This window comes from Corvus moneduloides, chromosome 6 (assembly GCF_009650955.1).
Source record: "Corvus moneduloides isolate bCorMon1 chromosome 6, bCorMon1.pri, whole genome shotgun sequence".
Classification (NCBI taxonomy): domain Eukaryota; kingdom Metazoa; phylum Chordata; class Aves; order Passeriformes; family Corvidae; genus Corvus; species Corvus moneduloides.
Genome location: NC_045481.1, coordinates 33,109,549 through 33,134,706, shown reverse-complemented (window position 1 = coordinate 33,134,706; position 25,158 = coordinate 33,109,549). Strand labels below are relative to the sequence as shown.

The 25,158-nt window shown below is 42.8% G+C and overlaps 1 long non-coding RNA gene across 1 annotated transcript; it reads left to right on the top strand.

Annotated features, from left to right (window-relative positions):
• The first annotated feature begins 1,004 nt into the window (after window positions 1–1,004).
• LOC116446080 lies at window positions 1,005–23,939 on the top strand. Its single transcript, XR_004241036.1, has 2 exons — window positions 1,005–1,229; window positions 21,996–23,939. It is a non-coding gene; the product is annotated as an uncharacterized LOC116446080 (long non-coding RNA).
• Window positions 23,940–25,158: the final 1,219 nt, after the last annotated feature.

Sequence of the window (25,158 nt, the reverse complement as noted above, 5' to 3'; positions counted from 1 at the left end):
ATTTTACCAAGCCAAATGATTCAAACTGGATTTGAACCACCTTGTGCTTGCAAGGCATTCTGTCTAATAATCTAGCTGGGGGCATAATATTAACTACGAAACACCTTTGAGACAGTCATGGAACATCATAAAGGATATTGGAAAACTTAATGTAAGGACTGACACATCATCTCTGGCCTTTCAGAAACCTTTTGAAATTTGAGAGTATAAATGGCTATGGCTCCATCTTTGGAGGAAACAAGAAAATATGAACCTCTCTCCTGCAGCATTTTGCTTGCAAAGGAGGTAATAAGATTGCAAGAAATTGGGTTGCACTGACTTAGTCTTATTAAGACTGTCAAGACATACTGGCAAGCAAGGCAAACTTTAGTTTCTTGGGCACAGCAAGAAACATCTTATGCTGTGAAGCCACTGACCTGATTTCAGGTGTTGATGGCTAAAAGTGAATTGGCTTTTGACAGCTCCCCTTCATCTGAGCAGGTGATGGCTTGGGGTGCATGGAGGTGAAGGCAGGTTGCTAATTGCCCTCTCAAGAGTGCTGTTTGGCAAACCTGCACTGTCTTTGTGTCAGCAAAGAAAGCATCAGCTGGAATGGCAGCTTCTTGTCTCTGGCTTTGAAGGGAATTACATACAAGTGACAGAATCCCAAAATGCTCTTTTGCCAATTTAGTAGGCCGGTAAGGATTCATGGTAACATTTTTTCTAGAAAAAGAAGTAAGATACAAGGAAGGATGTAGAACAGGCTTGCACAGACAGTTAAGTTCCTGTTTGTTATTAAATGTTTTAATAGTGGTAGCTCAAAGAAACCTCAGCCAAGAGAAGTAAACCCTCCTGTTGCGGCAGCTAAGTCCACTTTCCACCCCACAAGTTACCCTAAAAGTGGTCTCTCCCTACAACACTGTGCTAGAAAGTTCTCTCTTTGTCTAGATTCTGCTGGTCACTGGTCCTCTCCCCCCTCCCATCCCTTTTCCCATTGGCCCTTTTATGTCACTCAAGCTTGCCTCTGCCCCCTAGCCCTCAGACTATCGGTTTTGGATGCTCTGCCCGCCTTTGGGAGTTTTCGATAAAACGGCGTGGGCGTTCAGTTTTGGGTTCTTCTTGCCTCTGTTCCCTTTGGGGTGTTGCCATTAAACACCTCGGAACTGCAGGCAGAGAACCCCTCTCGCCTCGCTGTCTCCAGCTGATGCACAGACCGTGGGTGTGAGCGGCTGTTCGCAGCCACTGCGAAGGTGGGATCGGGGGCACGCGTGGGCGCTGGCAGAGCGCCGCCTGAGCGGTGCATGAAGGACCCAGCAGGGACAAACGCGGCACCGACCCACCAGAGCCCTCCTTCCATACCCTCCTTTTAGACATGCAGGTGTACTCCTTCAACTGCAGCCTGAACTAAAGGTGCCAGATTGATTGTCTCACAGGCTGGATATTATGTACTCGAGCATATCCAGAATTTCCTTTAAAAGGAAACTTTTCAGTTACTGAAAAGATAATCTTTTAGATACACACTCACTGCCAAGTGGCAGAGTTCCCTTCCTAAATCTGCAAACTAGATTAAATAGGGACTGAAAGCTGTGAATCTCTTATGCCTTATGTAGATAATTGAATTATACCTCCATGTAGTAACATCATGCTTAAGTCATAATACTGTTTAAAAGTGTTACTAGTATAGCTAGAGTAGGTCTAAGCTTGTTTCTCCTCAATTTTGAGTGCAGTGGGAGAACATAGCAATTTGCTACTGCAAATTGCATCATCCTATCATCCTTAGCTAATATCAGGTAAAACAACCATTACTCTTTGGTTTAAATATTTGCTCTGAGAGAGAAATTCAGAAGAGATCCCTAAAAAGAACCAATTAACTAAGTACCTCTAATGAGTTTCAGTAACATCCTAAGAATTATAAGGACCTACTATCCCATGGGAAAGAAAACAGAGCAGAATCCTTTGGCAAAGCATAAATCTCATTTTAATTGAGATCATAAACATGCTGACTAGCTAACCTAATTTTACTTCTGCATATAATACTGTGTGCTCTCCTTGCTTACAAAGTTTTAACTCGTATTCATGTCATCAATAGCAGTATTTAGTTTATTTCTAAATCAACAGAAGCCATTTTTTGCTACCACTGCTGCAAGAGAATTCGGCACAATAATAAGATCATATTAAAAATAATAGGAAACTAGTAAGTCTAGGGAATAAACACTTCAGGGGTAAGTAAACTGTTTAATCAGTCAGGTCAGTACATCTGCATGTAAACCACAATTTCTAACCTGTGCTCTGAGGGAACTGGGAGGGGAGGCCAGAGAGGAGAAGTTTTAAAATTGCCAGATGAAGCTGACACTTGAGTGGCTCTGTTGTTGTGGCCATTGGTAAACTAAAATCATGTATGATACTTAGGAAAAAACAACATTGCATGAATTCAGTTACCTTTTTTTTCATTTATCATTCTCAAACTGTGGCTGATTTTTGAGTACTTTTAAAAACCTTAGGAATTTTGATTTTTGTGATAACACCCTTTATACTTTTTCAGATTCGTCTTTTGCCTATTATAATTTTTCCTACTTCTTTTTCCATGCTTCTATCTTACTTGTTCCACAAATATTATCTATCTGCCTTTTTTCCCTTGCTTCCTTTTCTAAATGCAAACAGATTCACGACATCTTAGCTTGATGATCATCTCTGCTTTTATTTTTTCTGCTTTGAGGTAGCACTTGTGGGATGAATAAGAACCTGCCTGGAGAATTGTCATTTAGTTAACAAATAAGGTTACTAAATTCCTCGTGTGATTGAAAAAGACAGGGAAAGGCAGATAAAGCAAAAATAAAAGTCTTGTATGGAGCCGTACAGCACTAGTGAGACATTATCATCACAACTGGAGATGTGCCCTCTCGTGGTCATACTGCTGCAAGAGCAATGCCTTGTTTTAATTAAGAGCAGGCCACTGTTCAGCTAGTACTTCAGCATTTTAGTTTGGTAAGACTGGTTTTAAAACACATGTGAGAGCCCTAAAGTGTGAGTTGGCTGGACAGTACAATGCTACAAGCAGAGAAACAGTTCGGAAAAAGTGAAGTTGTGTGTTGAACTGTCCACACAATTTTAGAGTACAGTTTTTGTGGCAGTATTCTGGAAATACAGATCAACTTTCCCTACTGAGACCTAAAAAGAACTCTATCAGATAGTTTGACTCCCAATGCTATGTATTGAATCATAAAGCTCGATAAGCAGACTTGGAAGACCTAAGATATAATGACAAGATTTAATTTCTTTCCAAATGTCAGATGACATTTCTGATCTACAGTTGAATATAGATCAGAAATACAGATTTAGTCTGCAGGTAAATATTGTTGATTAGTTCCACAATTGATTCTTATTGAAATCAACAAGGTATTCTTGTTTTCTAGGATAAGGTACTCTGATTTTATTAGGAATATGCAATTATGTTACTCTTTGCATTTGAATAGATAGTACATTAATTTTAGAGACTGAATCCAAAATTGTCCATACAAGATGAAATAGCTACCTTCATTTTGAGCTAGGCATCACAACCCTGAGTCACTGCAACTTCTGCCAGAATCATAGTCCCTGGTGGCTCTTGCCACAAGTGTGCTGAAAGATGCAGAAAGCAGCATTACATCTGCTATTACACTACTAATTAAAATGTATTTTAATCCCCTAAAAATATCATAATAGCATTTTCATTCTCTGTGCTTACACATACCAATAGATACACACACAAGAGAAGATAGTTTTATCTGCAATGTAAAATCTCTGAAAGGGATCTCTGTGATGTACATTATTTCACAGAGCACCTTTTGTGCCCACTATTCAGGAACTTGGCCTTTGTGGCCAGTGCAGTCCCGTAAAGGAAGTTGCAGTGGTTGAAACGTAACAGCCTTCACACTAGAAAGTGTGCTAAAGGTTATTAAATGACAAATACATAGATACTCACAAAACGCAAAGTCAGAAACTCTGTTCCTTCGTTTTTGTCCATCCCATGTGAATTTCTTCCAGGAGAACCATGTATTTCTTGTAAACATTGTCCCAGTCTGGGCACAAGAACGAAGTCCTACTGCAGTCTCCATCTTAGTATTAGGGCAATATAGCAGGAAGACTTCCACTCAGTGTAAAATCCACAAGAGCACAATGCCATTTTCTGCCTATTATTACCCCAGTTGTATGTTTTGTTATTCTTGCTTGAGGTTTTTAGCCAGTGTCTGTCAGATTTCTCTCATTTTTTTCCCAGAGATCTCCAATCTTCAAAAAGACTTTGATTTCTGATTCTGCTGTCGGGGTCTCCCCCCCTGCCATGTAGCCCTGGGAGAGGGGCCCTGAGGGAACAGAGACGGGCTTTCCCTGCCCTGGTCAGCTCGTTCCCCACTGGTGGTTTGGTGTTTCCCTGCGCGGGCAAAGGACCCTCAACCCAGACTGTGAGAGTTCCTGGGCAGAGCCCGGCCATGCGGCTGGAGAAATAAACATCTCTCTGAAACATCTATCAAGAACCAGTCCATAGATACTTCTTTTCCACGGGACTCCTGGTTTGATACACCGTGTTACAGTATCCCCACTGTAACATTCTGCCACTCAGCGTGTGGTTTTTTTCCCCTCAGGGTTTAAGCTGGTTCATTTCATCAACCCATGTACCATCTCCACATAAATGTATATTAAATTATTCAAAATTATTGCAGTCTGGGGAACTCCTAGCCACCATTGCTGGAGGTCATGACCTTGCTGCTTCAGTGAAGTAGGTAACTCCTTGAGTCAGAGTCTCAGCACAGCCTTTTTTATTCTCTTTGAAAAGTGTTTTCTTCAGGCTGGGGTACTCCTTCCAACTTACTGCTGTACATACGCTCACCATATGCACACCAGTGGTACAGCAGCCTGGAGACACTGGAGCTTAGGGAGTCCTGTCTATATTTGCTGCTGCCCAATTGCCTTCCCTGCCAGCAGCCTGAAGGGCAGGAGAGAAAGGTCTAATGCATCTCTTTTTCCACGTCAGTGCCTCTGGAAAATGTCCCCAAAGCAATCCTATGGCTATTTTTAGCAGCTGTGAAGCTTCTTACATCTTTACAGGACAAGATAGCAAAGCAAAAATTCCTTACTTCAAGTCTGAAGTAAGAAAAATCATCATAATACAAATTGTCTACTAAACCAAATTTCCATTTTTCATAAATACATCAGTAGAGCAGCTTGCTGTCAGTGGGTGGATGACTGCAATTACTGAATACTTCTAAAGAAAAATGTCCTTCTATAGTTTTATTACTATGGATACTTTTCCCAATAGAGTAAAACAGTTTAGACTTACGAATCAACCAAAAAGATTTAAATAGATGGATTTAAAATAAGACTGGAAGATAAGTGCATAAGTGCTCCAGAAAATCCAGGCCATAATTCATATATCTTTGATTATGCACTTCTAAAGACGGGAAGTGCTCATTGAAGTTAATGAATATTTTGGTTCTTTATCAACTTGCAGATCAGAGCCTTGATATAAACACAGCTGGTGTGTGTTCAACGACATCTACTGCTTTGCCAGTTGTAGGATGTTATTTAATGAGATCTTCTGAGGATGTTTATCAAGTTAGCTTGAGTTTGGCAGAAGTAGATTATGTAAGCACTTTACAACAGAAACATACACAAAATATGCCTAAAGCTTTTAAACTTCTTCCCAAAAAATGCAATTTAAACATGAAGTTGTATATTGCATATTTCATAAAATATCATCATACTTATAAATTGGACGTGAAATTTGTGGGACATGGTTATCTATGACAAAGAAGTAATTAAGATTTATATTTAGTTTCACATCATAGTACATCTCTTTGATTTGATTTTAAAATTCTCTTACTACAGATTACTATTTGACATCTAAATTGTCCATGTGTGACTTCTATGGGAACAGTGGCCCTGCCTAAGATATTGCCATGCCGTACCACGTGCTGCAGTGAAATGGATGACCCATAAACAGTTCAATGCTTTTTCAAAAGAAAATAAATTAACACACCTATTTGCGGAATTTCTCAGAAAAAAATTGGAGTTTGCTAGATCTCAAGGTTAGGCAATATAAGAAAAGTATGAAAAATATTCTGGATTGAGGTTTAAGTGGTTACAGTCTGTTATCACAGGATAAATGCCATTTGATATTTATTTTAGAAGCACACAGAACAAAGGATAGGGAGATGCTGCCCACTGGTAGAATCAGCTGACGTTCGAGGTTTCCTGTTCTTAGGGGTTCCTGGCATCCTGTACAAACCTGCTGTCACCTTGATGCTGCCTCACAAAGGCATATCTACTTAGTTGTGGTTGGTAATGTTAAGGTGAAGGAACTAATGGATCAAAGGTGATGAATAAAACTCCCAATGCTCTGACTGGATGACTTGTGAGAAAGAAAGCAAGCTCACTGATAACTGTAAAGTGAAGGCCATTTCTGATGGGAGCACTAATTTTAGTCTTTACTGAATTCTGAGCCTAATATGCTGATGTTCATGTTCTTCATATGTCTAGGTGAATTGACTAAACTCCCTGCTTATTCCCACAGCCCTTGTAATGAAGATAAGGAGAAGGGAGTAGCCATTTTTGTGGGCAAGAGACAGTATCAAATTATTTTTAATATTACTAGTGGCATTATTAATGTTGGTTCTATTCATCTGAATGGGAACTTTGACTTTCAGGGAAACACGGGAAGGTTGTGCTGAGTGTGTTTGAAAATCCCACTGACAATGTGACTGTTCCAAGTGAGAAACTATTTATATTTATACTGTATCTCTGCTTCTGCATTACTCTCTTCTCTGGAAATGCAGCTGCAGTTACATTGCCAAGTTCCTACAAATCTGGACTGGAAGTGATGTTTGTAAATTAAATTAATGCTTCACCATCCACACATAAGTCTCCTTTAAGAAAATATTGCATAGCCTCAGTATGATAAAACTTAGTGTAGCTGTTCTCTCTGTTTTCTACTGGCCACTGCAACCTCCTGAGAAAACACTAATGAATTACTCAGAAAAGAGGAAAATGAAGTTTTATCATGTGAGAGGTGAAATACAGGAAACATTTCAATAAGGCAGTATTCCCTTGGCAACTTCTAAGCTTTTCTGTCTAATGCAGAAAATCAAAGTGATAGTTTCCGCACGTGCACAGGAAGGTATATGGGGTGGGACAGAGAAGAGGCACAGATACAAACTGATTTTAACATTTCGTAGTCATCGTTCTTATAAAGTAATAATTCCTTTATTCTCAGAGCGAATGCCTGATTTCAGTTTGCTCGTTTGCTTCCGTAGTTAGGAACTTTACTTTTTCTTCGAGGGAAATCCCAGCCGAGGTTGACGTGGTGGTGAAGTTTTCCCTTTGGCCACTAGATGCTCGCACAGCCCCACGGCTCTGGATGCTCGCGGCCGCCAGGCGGGAGCCGGGCTCTTTTACAATAAAGACAAAACAAAGAGAAGGCCTTAAGCTAGAAGAATACCAGGGAGAAACTTCCCAAAAAATCAAGAATTTCCAGAATCAAAGTCCGTGTACTGTCTTGATTTGGTCCATGAGTGCATACATGATGACACTCCTTAAATTAATAATCAGACTTTTTCTAAAGACTGGATACCACGTTTGGTGCACATAAAATGTTAGTTGTTCATTTTTCGTCACTTCAGCACATATACTCTGCCTTATTTATTGTATAAACCATATGAGCTCTGCATTCAATATAGAATTTTGGGTATGTCTTCATGCCATCTTCTGTGTTCACAGAATCCTCATTTTCTACCTGTGGTTAATAAACTTTCAACTTTTCTGGATAGCACCTAGAAGGCCAGATGATCGTATTCTCATCTTGTGGAAAAGAAGCTGAGCCACAGAGGGTAAACCCAGCATTTCCCAGTGAAATTATATAATCACATATCCAATATAAGAAATCTGTTCTACAAACTTTGGTGCTCTAGAGCATGTTTTAATGCACTCTGTGTTCAAAGCCCAAGCTGGCTTTGGTTACTGCAAGGGCTCAGTACCTTTGCAGGATGCATCCCAGATTTGGGAGCCAGAAGGAACAGGAGTGTTTGTCCCCCTGTGATGCTGAACAGATGGGGTGGAATCTAGCTCTCCAGAGAAGCCCTCAGTGGTCTTGGGTAGTCCCTTCCAGCTTTTCTTGACACCCGTGGCCTGGCCTGTCTGTTTGGGCTCTTCTGCAACGAATTATAGGACACGTTCCTGACACAAGGGCTGCTCTCGGTACCTAATTTAGAGGAATCGCTTCGAACCAGTGGCATACCAGACGTAGGAAACCGAGTGAGGTGTCAACCCTATGCTACACCACGATCACATCACGGAGGGGCACTGTTGCCTTTGCTTAAAGCACCAGCCCTGGAAAATGAGCTCGGAGTGTAAAGAATCTCCGTCCCCAGCCCTGGCGCTACTCAAACAAGCTGCCCTACTCCATCAAGAGTGCACTACCCTGATATCCAGGAATATGTCAGAATTAGAGAAGTAAAGCCTAGTACTTGGGTTTTTAGCTCAGATTAGCACTTACTAACAGCTGTGAAATTGCCTCTGAGAGTTATCCACTCGGGACTAACAGAGACCGAGTCATTTTGCATTCAGTGACTACACGGTATGATTCGACTGATCTGAATTAAGGTAGAGATAACAAGCAACATCTCATTTCCAGGCTCTCATACACTCATTTCTCAAAGAGACACCAAACCTTGAATTTAACAAAACTGATTTATCCATATAATTTCAGTCTCCTTCTGAGTGCTGCAGACAAATTCAGGCATCAGATCCTGATCTTGGTTGCGGTGATTGTGGAGTGAAAAAAGCACCAGTAGCTTCAACAGATTTTTATTACATTAGTTCCATTTGTGCTGAACTACCACAAAACTGTTCTAGCCTCGAAACTGGCAGCTTAGTTACATGACTCTGAAGGTCCTGGTCACTGCACCAGAAACAAGATTACAGAAGGCTTTTCCTCTTAATGGCACTTCTTCCAGTTTGTACTTCTGGCATGAATATTCTTTTAAAATAGCTCTCTGAAGGCAATTAAGGAAAACAAAAAAATAAGGAGAATAAAGAGACTGTCATTAGTAATCCAAGAAGGGTTTCATTTCTGAGAAAGGATTAACAATGAAGACAAAGAGCAGAATGAGAAGGCAATTGCTGTTGTCATTATCAGCAATTTCTTCAAATTAAGTTGGCAAGTCTTGTATTCAGTGTGCAATATTCATTGTGGATTGGCATTTGAAAAGATTTGTAAGAATTAAAAGTAAGTCTTTACAGCAAAGCAGCAGCAATATGGTCTTGGTTTGTGACCTTGGGTAAATTCCATCAGGACTTCAGTGCAGCTCTAGCCATGTAATATATCACTTGGTCCTGGGGAGATCCTGTATCTTTTCTCCTGATCCCTCAGGGAAAAGCCAAGCCCATGAAGTTTTTTGCAGACCAGCCAAAACTTTGCTTTCTGCTTTGCAGATCTGTATAGAAACAACATAGCAGACCTCTGCAAAATTAAATGAGCAGCCTGGTTCAGAGTGAAGGAAACATTAATAATAATATTAGGGTGAAAGAAATTGAGCTGGGAATTTCCTTCTTTGCGATAGTGAAGAGCTTCACCATGTAATGGTGAGTTGTGATAGGGATGGCCGAAGAACCTCAGCTAATTCATATAATAATAGGATTTGCTTGGTGGGGAGCTCACTCCAGTGAGAGGAACGAAATGTCACTGAACATGTGGAATTTCTAAATGAAAAACTATGGTACAATATTAACATTGTTTCCTTCAGCTCATATCATCACGCAAATATCATCAAGGAGATGGAAAATGTCAGGGTGTGGCCTGCGCCCATCCTTCATGATCTAAGGTACTGCCCCAAAACAATGGGCTGGTGGCTCCTCAAATCTGCCTTTCCCTGTCTTTGCCAAGAATGCATTGGAATACCTTAATTTCATCCTGATGCAGAATGAGAAAACTGCATAAAGCATCCCAGATTGTGAGATTAGTTCAGATCATGTAATCAGGAAACCTGATGTCTTTGTCCTTTAGTATCTTCCAGCTTTGCTTAGCCGAGGCCGCTGTGTTCAAAAAACAAAACGAGACCTTGCTATTGTCATTCAGCCTCACACTTGCTCCTTGCAGTGCTTCTCTTGGCATTTCCCACCATTCTTTCATGTCCTGCATCTCTGCTGCTCCTGCCTCTTTTCCCCTCTGCTTTCCCTGCTTTCTCTCCTGCTTTTGTCTGCTGCTCCCCACTGTGCCTCTGTTAATCCTTTTGTTGTGTCCCTCATGCCGGTGCGAGCACCAGTCCCCTGTCAGCCTCCTCTGCTCTTCCTGCTCCTTCTCGCTGTGCATCCAGCCACTTCCCCTCGTATATCTGCCGCTCTGCCATGCACAGCTGCTGCTCTTCTCCCCACCTCCACCACTCCCGCTGCTGCTGCTGCTCCAAAAACAGTTTTGACCAGCTCTACCTCCAAACAATGAGGCTTTGACCTCTTTCCCCTGGGAGAAGATTTCACAGCCAAACACGTCTCACTGGCAGGAGCTTTTCCTGATATTCAGCCTGTTTCCTTCTCCCATTGCTCCTACTTAAATCTCTTTATATTGAACTAACAGCTCATGCCCCAGGCTAGGTGTTTTACCCCTTCTTTTCTGCCTGTTGCAAAGAAGGGCTGGATACAGATAGTGTGGCCAAAATGAACAGGGACACACTCCTAATATGCAGCTCTGTCTGTCCAAGTAAGCAAGCTCCTGTTGTACCCAGAAGGAGCAGAACAAACACTCTTACCATAATGAAAAATAGGCCACATGCCTTACAAAAATTCACCAAGGGCCAAATCTTGATCAGTTTTTATTCATCTGAAGGAAAGATACTCTATGGACAGCTGTGTCAACAGCCTGTGAGCCAGGGGCTGAGTGAATCTGAGCTCCTGGAGGGGAACAGCGATCTGAAATAGGTGAATAAGGCCCAAACAGAGTATGTTTGGATGTGGAGGGAGCGGTTTGAACCGAGGAGGTAGAGGAGAAAAACACTGGGCTTCCACAGAGTGCAAAAGCAGGAGACACTGAGTTTAGTTAGTGCAAAAAAAAAAAAAAAAGGGAAGAAATAAAACAGACCGTATGGAAGGGAGAGGGGTGGGAGGGGGCTTCAAACAGCTGGATGTGGGCTGAGGTGCATTAGGTGACCTGCAGTGGGATGACAAGGGTTGAGTGGGGCTAAAGATGAACGCATCCCATACGCACAGTGAGGTCAACAAATTGTGGAATGACTGAACAAACTGTGAAGAGACTTGTGTTTTAAGGGTGAAGATTGTGTTTTAACAAAGTATGAGAAAAGTGCTCAGTTGAAGAGGAGAGTAAGACTGATACTAAATCTCCATTTTAGAAACTTACAGTTTCTAAGGCAGCCAGCCGATGTCTGTATACCTGTCTCCATGGCTGGTGTGAAACAAGTGGTCATCTACCCACACGACCACTGAGACTCCTCCTTGCTAGGCTCAACACACATGCCAGGGATAGAGAATGCAGTTTTCCTGTGTAGAGAGAGCCAACTGAACTGCTGAAGAAAAGCAGAGATTTTCTGTGCCTTCCTACCCTCCCAGCTGCACCTTCTGGACACTTATGGGCTCTGGCACTTGTTCACACCTTTCATCAACTGATCTCATTCACTAAACTATCACAAACATATCCATTCTTTTTTTGTGATCAGTTTTCTGCTGGCTTAGTGAATTGGTGCATAGCAAGGGTTCAGAGAGCATAATTTTTAAATCACGAACTACAAGTGCTTGGGCACAGGATAATGAAGATGAAGGGAAGATGGAACATTATTTTTCCTCATCAGAGGCAGGACTTGAACCTAGCTGAGTGTACACAGCACTATAACCTGAGTGAGCATCTTCTTTTTCTCAGGTGTTTTAAACTATGCCAACCAATATGTTCCCATTAGCACGTTGTAAGGGCTGCTCATTTTCCTAGTCTAGACAGGCCTTTCAAGCAGACATGCAGATCTGCCTTCAGGCATTTTGTCAGGGCAATCCTCAAAAGCACCTTTCAGAGGCTCAACAGACAACTTCAGATGCCAATTTGGAATCTTATTCTTGGTGGTTAAAATAGCTTATTTTGGCCAGTCCAAAAGCTAAATTATTAATACCAGATGAATTAATAGCAGTGAAAACTGCTCATTAGAAATTATAATGGCATGGAACACCATAACAGATCCCCTATAGTGTAAATCAACCTGGTCCCATTTATTTAATGAAGCTACAACTGCTTACAGCAGCCAAGGACCTGCCCTAACATTTTCATGCTTTTGCATGGACCTAACATACCATTGCAACCTTCTTGCTCAATTTTTCTGCCATTCTTATAATTTTTCCCTTAGAGGGCTTCTTTAGACATAGCAAAGACTGCTTGGTAATTTTTATGTCTAGCCTCCTATTTCCCTTGCTACTCCCCCATGCAGTAATTTGTGTGAGGAGAAGGTAAATCAGAGCCACATGTTCCCTTTATAAACCTGAGATAAAGGACAGCAGCAATATCGTTTGCTGTGAATTCACTGGGATTAATCAAAATGCTGTTAACTATGGAGAAGATCACAGTATCAGCATGCTTCCTCTGTTTCGCCTGTTACTTTGTTGGGGAAAGCTCAGTTTCTTCTATCGATGTAAGATGCAGCTGAGAGTGGTGCATCATGTCCTGGGCTTCCTAGGCAATGGGCCCATCACCCTCCAAGAGGCTGGCACAATTAGATATGCCATACTCAGCCAACCAAATATGCTGTACCTAATGAAGGCACTAGCCGAAGGTATGGAGAACATACAAATATTTTAAATTTCTTGGTTACTCCCATAACAAAAAGAGCTAGTCAAAATCAGAGTTTAGTTTGTTAATGAAAAAATAGGAGAGGGGGATTACATTGTGATTTTTTCTAAGTAAACTGTAATAGTCATGTAAATGTGAACACATGACATTTTTATTTTGAAGTGCCACCATTGTAGTGTGCGTGTATGACTCTAATCTCTTTTGTCTCCTGTATTGGAGAGGGAGTTGTGTATTGCTTGCATCATTGGTTACATCCCACCAAGGGAAATACAGTCCAGGCAGTTTCTGCAGCTCTACAACAAAGATGGGCATTATTACTGGATCAAAGAAAAACCTCCTTTATTAATATCACATCTAGGGTCCACCAGGCCACAACAAAGAACCATGATCTATTCCAATGAAGTCAAGAGCATCACTGTGGAATTACATGAGTGCAGACTAAAACACTTGGTCTTATTCTGGCTGTTTTGTCTGTTCCCAGTTACTCTAATTAGCACTTCCCTGAGGACTGATTAATCCACCTATCTCCAGCTGAAGAATGCAAAGCTGACTATTTGAACAGAAATTTAATGTTTCCCACCAGATATTTTTAGGAACTATTTATTTCATGCCACATTTCCTTCGTTTTGCATCTATGTTTGAGTTATATATGTGCAAAAAAGTGTGTGTGTCCTGTGCTTATATCTATGCTGGAAATAAATTCACAGATCATTTTAGCATTTCAGGTAATGCTCTTACACTAGAGCTGCTGGGCAGTGCTTGTTTGTAACACGTTTCCTTAAAATCAGTGTTTTCCAGAGTGTTTCAAGAACTAATTATCAATAACATTTAATGAACACTCAGCACTCCTGGACTAGTCAATTGTACCACCTGTAGGCACATGGCTTCAAATATGACTCCTCTGCCACTTTAGGAGTGTTGGAGGGACTTAGGCATTGTTAATATTGGTACTGGAACAATTTTGCCCAAATCAATGCTGCTATATTCATCTCAAGCTTAGAGACTCGGGGGATGCTTTCTCCATTTCATTTTGGGCTCTGAGATGTGCAGTGCTTTGCTGAAGCTTCTAGCATTGAATCTCAACAAATGATACCTGAATGTGTTGCTTTGAAGACAGAAGAAATTCTTACATACAGTGGGACCTCTTAATACTTCTCTAGGGCACTTCCATCACCTACCATAACTTTGCTCAGAGCCACCATGCTTTGCTGTAGGCTTTGTTTGATGGAAGATGCTGCACCTGAGATACATAAACATGTGACTTATCAACATAAATATCCCCCTTTCAGCAGGAAACTAACCATAATTGCAGTGTAAAACCCACACCAGTATTCCAACCAGTTGGTGTAAATGAGGATAGGGACACATCAATTTACAACACAAACAACTGGGCCATGAACAGAAGGGTGCCAGCAGCAGCTGCACAGTTCTTACCTGTCAAGCAGTCACCCAGCACAGCCCAACACAAATGTGAGGTGGCTGCCTTTCCTCCTCCTCCCAGGACCAAACAGTTTCAGGTTACTCCATGCTGGCTGTGGGCAGGAGTATGTCTCTGCACTGGAAGTTTCACAGGCTTTGATGATTTAATATGTCTGTACCCTGAGGACAGGACTAGGTATTCCTGGTTTTCAGTCACAACCTCTGATCTTTTAAAAACTTGGTTAGCTCTTCTCTGCTCATTTCCTTTCCACCTTGCTGGCTTAATCCAGGCTTTGGTCAGGTGAGATGGCTCTGGGAAGCTTTCCCACTGTGAGATAGCTACTCCATTACCTCTGTTACTGTGCATTTGTTTAATTAATTGCTCATTTTGTTCCTGTGCTGTTGTGCTGGCCCAGTGCACTTACGGTATGCATGAGTGCCTAAAAGGTGATGAGGCTCCTAGGGATGACTCTGTCCCTTTCATTTATTTATGGAAGTTGAGCACATGATCCCTTATAAATTGCAGGCACCACTTGCTCAGCCTGACTGTAGATACAGTGCCACAGGCTCCAGCCCCTCTCAGCTGGCACTGACGGCAAGCAAGGACGGCAGCAAGGACCATGCTGCAGAGAGCAGGACTGATCAGCCCAGATCAGGAAAGCAATTAAACTTTATGTGGCATTTGAACTGTGGACCTGGAGGTGCACAAAATAGCCTTTGGCCACTCTAAGATCTTTTTTTTAAGTGCTGTGACTACTTAACAGAGGTAATTGTAAGAGCACAAATCAAGGGTTCTGTTATTCCTCAAGAGGCCAACATTTATCACAGCAGACTTTAAAATTAATTTGAAGCATAGAAATTACGAGAATTTACATAGCAAATGACTTATTGTCAACAGGCAATGTAGCAGAAGCTTTAGCAACAGCAGCTGAGACAAGCAGCCTCATCAGTATATGGGCTTATATTTAAGCACTGAACTATGGCAGAAGCTGACAGATGTTCCTTCTAGTAGAGTGCCGGCTTAAACAGCCCAAACCGATGGTTCTTATCCCTGAGCTGCTCTTTCAGATGTGCCTTGGTCAGTCTGGGTCACCATCCAACCCCACAAACAGCTACAACGAAAAAGGAGGAGGGTATTGGCACAGGGTGGGAAGGAGAGGGGGTGTGAGGGCTTGAGCCAGCAGTGCTGCTAAAAGCCATCCTTGTCAAACTAGGTTCTAGCAGTCTGAAGCCCTGGGATCTTTGCTCCTTTTCTGCCTAGAGACAGCTTTGAAGGTTGCTCGAGCGTCACGCTCGGTGTTTCCAGGCACACTTCATCCACTGTCCCAATCTCTGGTGTGTGAGCAGGGAGTGGGCATAGTGGGATATTGTAGGATATGCTGCACCTGTGTAAAACACAGTCAATAGATGTTTCACTAATGTATACTTGGAGGATGGGATGAAGGAAGGTGACAGTTGTCCTCCACAGTAGATCCGTGTGTTGAGGGAGTCCACTGAGGCACAAAACCTTCCCTGCCAGGCTACCTCAAGTCCAGTGCAGAGAATTTATTGTCCTGGATCCAGGCCCAAGGAGTGCAGCTTTGGGTCTGCTGCTATTTGAGTAGTCTGGGACCAACAATTTACCTGTAGTTCACTTTTCACCATCTGTTAAACATCTTAAGACAATTGTGCTGAATGTCAAACATGTTGGATTCTGTATCAGCTGGGTTGTAATTAATGAGTGGCTATGATGTGGCTGTTGGAAGACTTCCACAAAAATTGGAGCTTCTTTTATCCACAACAACTCTGCTCCCCCTATTCATCCTCTGCACTTTCCCCGTGGGTATGTGTGGCTGAATCACACAGCGCTGATCTGGATTTCCTTGTTCATAAGCACTGCTTTTGTCCAGTACAAAAAGGAGATGCCGAAGAAGGTTGTTGACTTTGTGTAATTTCTCTGAGGTGCTCAGATACCGAGTTGCTGAGCACATTCTTGATAGATGAGATTAGATAAAGGAGTGAGATCAAATAGCAGTTTTCTGTTACTACCTTCCAGACAGTTGAGATGGAGCTAATATGATGGGCATCTTGGGAACACCCAAGAAAGATAGGTCACTGAGAATCAACTAAATAAACCATTCTCTCCTCCTAGAACTGTGCAGACACTGTCCCCCATCCCATTCATCTCTTCCCTATTCCCGAGACACAGCAGTCTGGGTCTCTAAGTATAATATTTCTGGCTCCTTTTTTTCTTCTTGCAGTGGCTGTTGGAAAACTGGATTTAAAGAGAAGTATGTAGCAAAAAAAGCAAATTTGTAGTTATGAGACTTTAAAAATTCACTAGCAAAAATTCTATCCTTTTTTAAAATTAGCAAGGATGATTATTCTAATTCCAGGATATTTGATTGGAGAGCTAGAAAACTTGCAAAGTATTCTTCTGCTAACAGATTGAACTTGACAATGTTTTGTGAACTAATCCTATGTCTTGGAAAGGCTTGGATATATATTTTGTTCAAATGAGTGGATTCCACAGAATACAAGTTGTCAGTAGCCTGTTAACACTAAGTAAGTTCAGAAGAGTACTGCTCTACTGGGATTTAAATCTTTATCTCAGCAGTAATACTTGCCATCTAATTTTGATCAATGGTTAGAAAGCCATTACTTACTTCCAGGAAAACCTTCACAAAAGCTGTCGCTGGAATTATTTTTTTCTGAAATGCTTGAAAGAATTTTTGGGAAAGATGTGAGGAAAAGATGGAAAATCTAGTCTTCCTGCATGAATACAAAATACTAGAGAAGCATTTCAAACCCTTTCATTCAGAGACATCCCAGGTCATCCTCCTCTTCTTTCCTGTTCCCCTTGTATTCCCCTTGTTCCCCAGTAAAACCTTTGATACTGCCTCCCATGGCATCCTCCTGGATACACTGGCAGCCCATGGCTTGGGGAGGTGCACTGCTCATTGGGCTAAGAGATGGCTGGATGGCCAGGCCCAGAGAGTGGTGGTTAATGGCGCTGCATCCAGTTGGTGTCTGGCAAACAGAGGTGGTATCCAGGGCTCAGTATTGGGACCAGTCCTGTTTAGTATCTTTATGGACAACCTGAATGAGGAGACTGAGTGTCCCCTCAGTCATTTTGCAGGCAACACCATGTTGGGCAGGAGTGTTCATCTGCTGCAGGGTAGGAAGATCCCTCTGCAGAGGGATCTGGACAGGCTGGATCACTGGGCTGAGACCAATGGCATGAAGTTCAACAGGGCCAAGTGCTGTGTCCTGCACCTGAGTCACAACAACCCCAGGCAGTGCTACAGGCTGGGGGAAGAGTGGCTGGAAAGCTGCTCAGCACAAAAGGACCTGGGTATGCTGGTTGACCCTCTCTGCAGAGGAGGGTGATTACAAAGGCTTCTGCTACTTTCTTGAAGAAGAAGGACACTTTGTGCACCACAAACTTCTCTTGGAGTTCCTTCTTGAGACAAGTCTCTCTGACTTGAAGATTAGCACACAACAGAGGCCATGCCAGCAGCAGAGCAAAGAAACATCCCCCTGCACTGAGCTAGTGCAGTACCAATGTCATTAGTTATTTGAAGAAATTGCCAGTCAGAGTAGCCATATGTCCTTAGACTGTGACATTTCTGAGGCTGTACTGCTGTCTGTACCACTCAGAGCTGCAGTACCAAAGAATAAAAGTATCTCTAAAATCATGTCATCCAGCTCTTTACAGGGATGCTCAGCGCTGAAGTGAGCAAGAGGAGATTTCTAGAGTCTCTCATCTCCTGTGGCATCCCTGCTTCAGAAATCCTAGAATCCTTTCCTCTGGAGGAAGCTTCTGGCTATCCTTGGCATCACTGAATGATCCCTTTGTGAACTTGTGTCTAGGTCCTGGACCAGTGCCTGGTTTTCAAATCCCATATACTTTGTGCTACAAGGGGTGTCCCTATTGACCCTGGAGTCTCTGTTCCGCCTCAGGCTGAGACTACAGAGGTTTCGGCCAGAAACTTCTCCATTACCTCTCCAGTAAGAGTCAGTTCTTCCGATGAGACCTGGTCTCCAGAAGTTCCCGATGTGACGGTGTGCATTCCAGATTCCACTTCAATTATTCACATGGGACTGCTCTGTGCTACTTGCTGCTCAGACAGCCTCTCTCTCTCACTTTTCTTTTAAATAAGACATGCTCTCCTCTGACCACAGAGAAAGGTCTCAGGAGCTGACATGTATTTACTGTAAGTGGCGTTCTTGGTCCTACCCTTTTGAGAAGGAAATCTGTATCAGCTGCAACCCCAAAGACAGTTTTAGTGGAGCGCACTAGGAGAGACTTTCACCATTTGAATTGATTTGTCAATTAAACAAGAGCAAATCTAGAGGCCTTTGTCCCTCGGACTTTGGGGACTTTAGGGCTTGCAACTGAGCTTTGAGGCATTTATATTCTGAAGGTTTACTATACAGTGTTTTCTGTTTTAAGAACACAAGGGCCCTGTCCTTGTAAAGCTGCTTTTTGTGCTGAAGGATTTGCTGTCCTTGACCCTGAGAATCCAAACCAAACTGTTCCAAGTCTGGTCTTAGGACTGCTGCTGGTTCCTTGTGACCTGTCAGAAGCACTTTGCTCTTGTGCTCACACCCCTCAGAGAAGATCGATGATTGGCATCACTGCACAGGAACCCTGCGAGCAGCAGCCAGCTCTGTGCAGCACAGCTGGGGTTACTAAATGTCCAAATGGTCAGACAGAGAGTCTTTCTGGACTACTAGAAATTATGTGATAGACTAATTAGAGATGACATTTAGAAAGGATCTTCCATTATAGTCCCAGAAAGTCTCAGATTTCACCTATAAAAGGGGTGCTCTGACTGGCAGCTCAAGGGCCACACTTTGCCCACAGAAAATTCTTTTGCTTTGCTGGAAATGGGGAACATCTGCTAGTACTGCATGCATGGCCCAGCAGCTGAATGACCCCTATGGTGCCTGTACATAATCAATTATTAAGAGTCAGGGCCTGCCACTCTTGTAACCACATGACCAGCAAGGCAGGTTGTGGGGAGAGGGCTACAGAGGGATTTAGCCAGGATCACCTGGAAAGGCTGTATTGTCCTACCCATGGCTAGCATGTGTGGGGGAGCACACAGTTTGTTTTACACTAGACTTCTGGGTCAGACAGGGTCAGCAAGACAGTAGATCATGCAGCTTTTAACTGCATTCAAATCCTGCAGAGCGTTGTAGGAGACAGAAGGGCAGACTGGCATCAGCTGTATCAGTGCTGATAGCACTGGTTGGCTTTCTTCTGTGTCGTAAGGGATTATTTGCACTAAGAGCAGCTACTATACATAAGCTGGGAAAAAAAGGTGCATTTTAATACACCAAGCCCAGACACAGCAAGTCCTGGTTTTGTCAAACATCTTCACAGCTGCTTTATAGGCACTCACTTTTGAGTTCCTGAGCCCCGATTAGATGGCCAACGCCCCAGAGCAGCTGATAGCTGGAATGAGATTTACAGCAGCCAGGGTGCTGAGCAGGGGAATACCAAAGGAAAGCAGGAAGGCTGGGATGAATGTGGAGCCTTATTGTTCCCTATAACTTAAGTACTTGAGTGGCCTTGAGTTAGGTACCTGCTTCTTACAATGGGTATTAATGGACCCCAAGTTATTTCATAAGAGTAGTCATCCCTCTGGACACGAGTAACTGGCTCATCAGGCACGTACTTGACATTGTAACCAACGTAATCATTAGAGCAAAGCACAAGATAGAGCAGCTGTAATCACTTTCATTCAAAAGCAAGGCTGGAAGATGAGAGAGCCACATGCCTCTTGTGTCATTGCTGGTGGATAGCTACCACACCAGGGAAATGTCAAGAAACAAAGAGGCATCCTTGAATCCTGGTCTTGCACATCTTCACAGCTCCTGCAAATTCTGTTACATTAAGCATGGTGTAGCAGGAGCCTGGCAGTGACTCAGAGTGTGTGAAAGCCATCATGCCTGGTAGGCTGTGTGAAGTTCTTATTCATGTCCCTTCCAGGACACCTGTAAGTTAGTCATACTGTGAACAAAGGCACACATAAGAAAAATTAAGCTCTTGGAACAACTTTTCCTAAATTTCCATCTCTTCAAAGTCTGTGTGTATAGTCAGTCTTGTTTAGGTTACACGTGAATAGCACAGACTCATTTGTAACACTCTGTACTCTTTGTAACACTTTGTACTGCACACCTGCCTGACCACATAACCACACGACCTCCTTGCACCTCTGCTCTGGCCATCTCTGGCTGTTCTAGCTGAATCACAGCACCAGCTTTGCTAACAGTGTGTTTTCACTGTGGTTGTATGAGGGAGTAGCAGTATTAGCAATGCCAAAAATCTGGCAGTCAAGAACAAAGCCACAAAAAAGCAAAAGTTTGCTTTAAAACTATGTTTGTAAGAAGTAATAACTGTGTAGTAGGATTCATTCTACCTGACTTCTTGCAGTTCAGTATTGAGACTTCCTTCCAAGCTTTTCTCCTCCAGCACCATGGTTAGAAATAATATTTTGGTCCATGCTCTGGGTGTGCCAGAAACCACTAGACATCTAGAGGCTCACAATGAATTGTTTGAATTGACAATGTTGTTCAGCTGTTTATAAGACTATCTGGCATTTAAACCCAGTGCATGAAAAAATCTGAAGTGGGTAGAAAATGCTGTCAGACCAGAATGGTAGCTGACTTTGCAAAGGTGTAAAGTGCAGTGAAGGATGAGTGGTGCCAGCTGCCTGCATGGTCCCTTGCCTGCCATGGACTTCCTGTGTGGCCCTGGGCAAGTCACATGGCTTCCTCGGGCTTCAGTTCCTTATCATTGTAAAAGATAGAGCATCTGCTCACTGCACAGAGGAGCTGGGGAGATAGACATGTTACAAGGGAGATGTGATGAGGCAGTAGGGTTTCTAAGATTTATTCTCCAGGGTCAAAGTAATAAAGAGCCTCCAAAGTATTGGTTAGCCTCCATTCAGAAATGGAAATTGTTTATCATGTTAAAACTGTTCCAGGAAACCAAGATATTAAGTAAAATACTTCCCTTCCTCCATCTCCCATGCCCTCCCTCAAAAAAAAAAAAAAAAAAAAAAAAGCTGCAACTTGAAAGTGCTAAAACGCCTTATGAAATCTCACTTGTCTTTTTCATCAGCCTTCCCTTCAGGTCTTTGCACTTCATGGGAAATAGCTCCACAGGTCTGCAGTGCTGCCTTAATTCAGTTGAGATATTAGTGATACCTTCAAACAGTCTGGCTGGTCTCCTTGCAGAGAAGAGAGGCCAGGCTCTGCCAGTGAGACTGCCTCACAAACCTCAGCTCAGGAAGTAGCTCCGTCTGAGCAGAGCCAGGGACCCCGTGCCTCACACCATCACTCAGGGTCTGGCTGCCTCAGAGTTCACCTTACCTCCTGTCAGCGTCTTTCACTTCTCCCCATGGATCTGCAACGAAGCTGAGTTACAAACACAATAAAGATGGACCTAAAGGAGAACCAGACCATGTTTTGTAATCAACCCTCCAAAAATTTTGTGGGTTAACAACACGGTTCCACTTTTGACTCATCTCTAGAAATGAGCCTCCTTTCTTTCTGCCAAAAAAGGTGACCTGCCAGCCAGTCTGACGCAAGGTAATTTGTCCTGTTTATCTGATGACTTCGATAAGGCATAGAGATTACTGCTCTTCCTTTATCCTAAAGTACCAAGTTGTTTATATGCTGTAATCCCCAGTGATTTTTTTTACAGTGAGAGCTTGAATGTGACAATAATTTGGAGAAAAATCTTAGTTGTAAAACTAAAAAAGCACTTTAAATATGTTCTTGGTGTATTTTCTTCCAGCTTGCACATTATCCCTAGTCCTGGCCCCTCTCAGCAGTCACGAGATAAGCTTCGAAGAAACAAGGTTGTTGATTGACGGCTCATTAGAAGTTGCAAGAGCAACAAAAGGGAGCCTGCAGCAGCCGGAGCTCACCGCCTGCCTGGCCATGAGGACGCTGGTCAGCACTGGCCTGAGAGGAACAAAGACTGCGGGAGACACTGGAGGAAAACAACATGAAATTTTCATGGTGTGCGAGAAAGGCCAGGTGTAATGGATCAGGGCCAAAGCCTCCCCTGCCCCCACGGCCCCGCCGCATAGACTGACTTTCTATATATAGGCACTCGCGGAGAGCATAGGGTGTGCCACACGGCACGTACACGCGTGCACAAATCCAGGGCACCCTGACTTCTCTATGCCAGACTGAATTTATCTGTCAATCCATTTAGAAATGAAAGGTTCCAAGTACATAGACTGTTAATATCTGTACATATTAGATGTCACAGCTCCAGCCTTAGATAAGGTCACACACTGAGCCAAACTCACCCCTGCAGCGTAAGCTGGGCAAGGCTTACTAGGAGTGAATTTGGCTTAATGTGACTGCCTGTAGTTATGTTTGTTTTTACAAATCTTGTTTATCCCTCGTGTAAGCATTTCCTCATAGTTAGGAGGCTTCTACCAGGAACATGCCAATCCACCTTCGACCCACAAACTAGGGTGTCTGTTTCTTTAGCTTCCCGCAGGGGTCTTCCAAGCCCCCTGATTCAAGTGCTGAAGGGCACTGGTGACAGCCTTCCCTCAATCCTCTAAGTGCTAAACATTAGAGACACATTCATAACTAATTGATGCAAAGAAAATTAGCCTTTGCCCTTTGTATACAGTGTCATCTGACAATAGTTACAAATGAGTTTTAGTTAAAATTTTTCAGTAGAATCTTTTTGCTCAAATTCCCTCTTTTCCATGCTGAGGAGAATTCTGTTTGAGGTCTAGGTAGGTGTGCTTGATGTCAAAAATCATATTTTAATTCTAGTAGGTCACTTAGACTTCTTCAGTAATTACTCAAATAAGCACAGTTATCTGTCTTATCTAGTAGTTATCTAACTTCCAATTATGTGCTTTTCATGAATAGTCAAATACATGGCTTTAAATTTATCTCTTATAAGCTTTCATACTAGTAGAAATTCACTATGCAAGTGGATCAAAATGCCTGGAATATGCTTTTTTTTTTGGGGGGGGGCATTTTAATACAATAAATATATGCAAAAACGTTTGTAGGATACTCCTGAATGTGGAACACCCTGGAAAAATACTAGACTTGAACAGAAAATTAGGTTATAGAGGTGGGGTGCAACAAGTTGCTGTTAGATTATTTAAGTTCAGAAACTCACATCCTGCTGGAATTTAGGTAACACTTCTGATTGTTTTAAGACTTTACAGGTTGAGGAGAGCCAGTATTTTGTGAAATGAATAAAATTACACCATAGACATTATTATGCCATGGGATTTACTGATAAAACCTAAATCTATTACTTCTGTTCTGCAGTAAGCATAGCTTAATATTAAATTCCCTAAACCTAGTAGTGTTATGTGAGCATAAAATTGGGATAAACACAGATATAATCTAGAACTTGACTTCAAATTAAGAAAATTACCTTTCCTATAATACGCAATAACCATTTTCATATCTTTAATACGCTTTCTGCTTTCATAGAGTTGTAAGGGTACTGCTTAAAACTGAATCTTTATTTTAGCAATAGAAAGCCTGAGTCCTGAGCCAGGCAAGGTGATTTGCCTAAGATTGCCTATGGATTAGTTTTGAGCCATGTTTCATTCCTTTGTTCTGCCTTCTCCTTCTGCCAGATCTAATTTTGCTTCCACTTAAGAATTTAATTTACTGGTAGTTAGCTCTTCAGAAAAACTTCCCAAGTGTTATTTGCTGTAAACCACAATAAATAATAAGGATTGAAGCTTGCATACAGAAATCTGCTGATTTCAGTAGAAGTTTGGGGATGGGGAAAGGGAGCTCTGAGAGAATCACCTAGCACTCAGCTACGGCAGAAAGCCTGTAAAAATTGCTATCGCAGCACAGCGATACACAAAAAGGCAGGAGATGTAACCTTTCTCCTATATTGTAACCCACCCTTTCCCAAAGTGGCCGCAGTGAATTGAGAGGAAATATTGAAGCAAGCTGCGCATTCTTCAGGCGCGGGGCTGTGTGGGCTTCCTCGGGCCCTGCGCCACACAAAGGCGAGCACGGCTCTGTGGGGACCCAGCGGTCCCAGGGGGGCCCTGCGCGGGAGCTGCCATATCCCTCCATTGTGATTTCCCTTCGAAAATAGTCTCGTGCTTTACAAAAAGCCCGAAACACAATAGTGTGACTCAGCAGTTTGGACCTGCAGGCCACCAAGCCGGCTCTGTAAAGGTGTTGTGTGTTGTTGCTGGTGACTGAACGACGGAAGATTCCAGTGCTGCCTGCTTTTGGACCTCACTTCGCGGTCAGCCTTGGGTAAGAGAGTCTCCTGTCAGTGCTGCGCTGGGCTGCCGGGGGCTACTGACACATCAGCCGTGGGAGATGCTGAAGGAACAGGCATTCAAGGAAAACGTACAGAGAAATAACATAATCGTCAAACCTGCCCCGTGATTTTGGAAAGCCAGCTGGCATCTCGGACTGATACCACAAATCGCTAGGCAGGCAGATGAGGCAGCTATGTCGGCTTTCCTGTCAATAAAGTAGGTCAGACTCTGGCTTGCCTGCCTCTCAGTTACCATAACAATACTATTTGTAACACACTTTGACAACAAAAAGCACTAAAGCTAGAAACTGCAGCTAGTAGCACTCTGTGGCGGTGCTGGGGGCCAGTCGCTGGTCCCCTTCCTTGGCAGGAGAGAGTAAGAGAAAGACAACTGAAAAATGAGACCAGGTGGTGGTAGAAAGCAAAGAGACTGGCGGAGCAGCAAAGCAGATGAGAGGAAGAAAAGACGAGAGGGGAGGCAACATTAGCAAATAAGCAGAGAGGTGAAAAAGTAGAAGACAACTTTAACAAAAGAAAGGGGGGGAAGAATATGAAAGTCGATTTGACCAGAAATAGTCCTGGCTAGCCCCCCTAGAAGGGGAGCGATGACCCAGGTGAGACAAAGGGCTATGCAGCACCAGAGGTGAAGGCAGGGAGTTCACTCCCCAGGGAG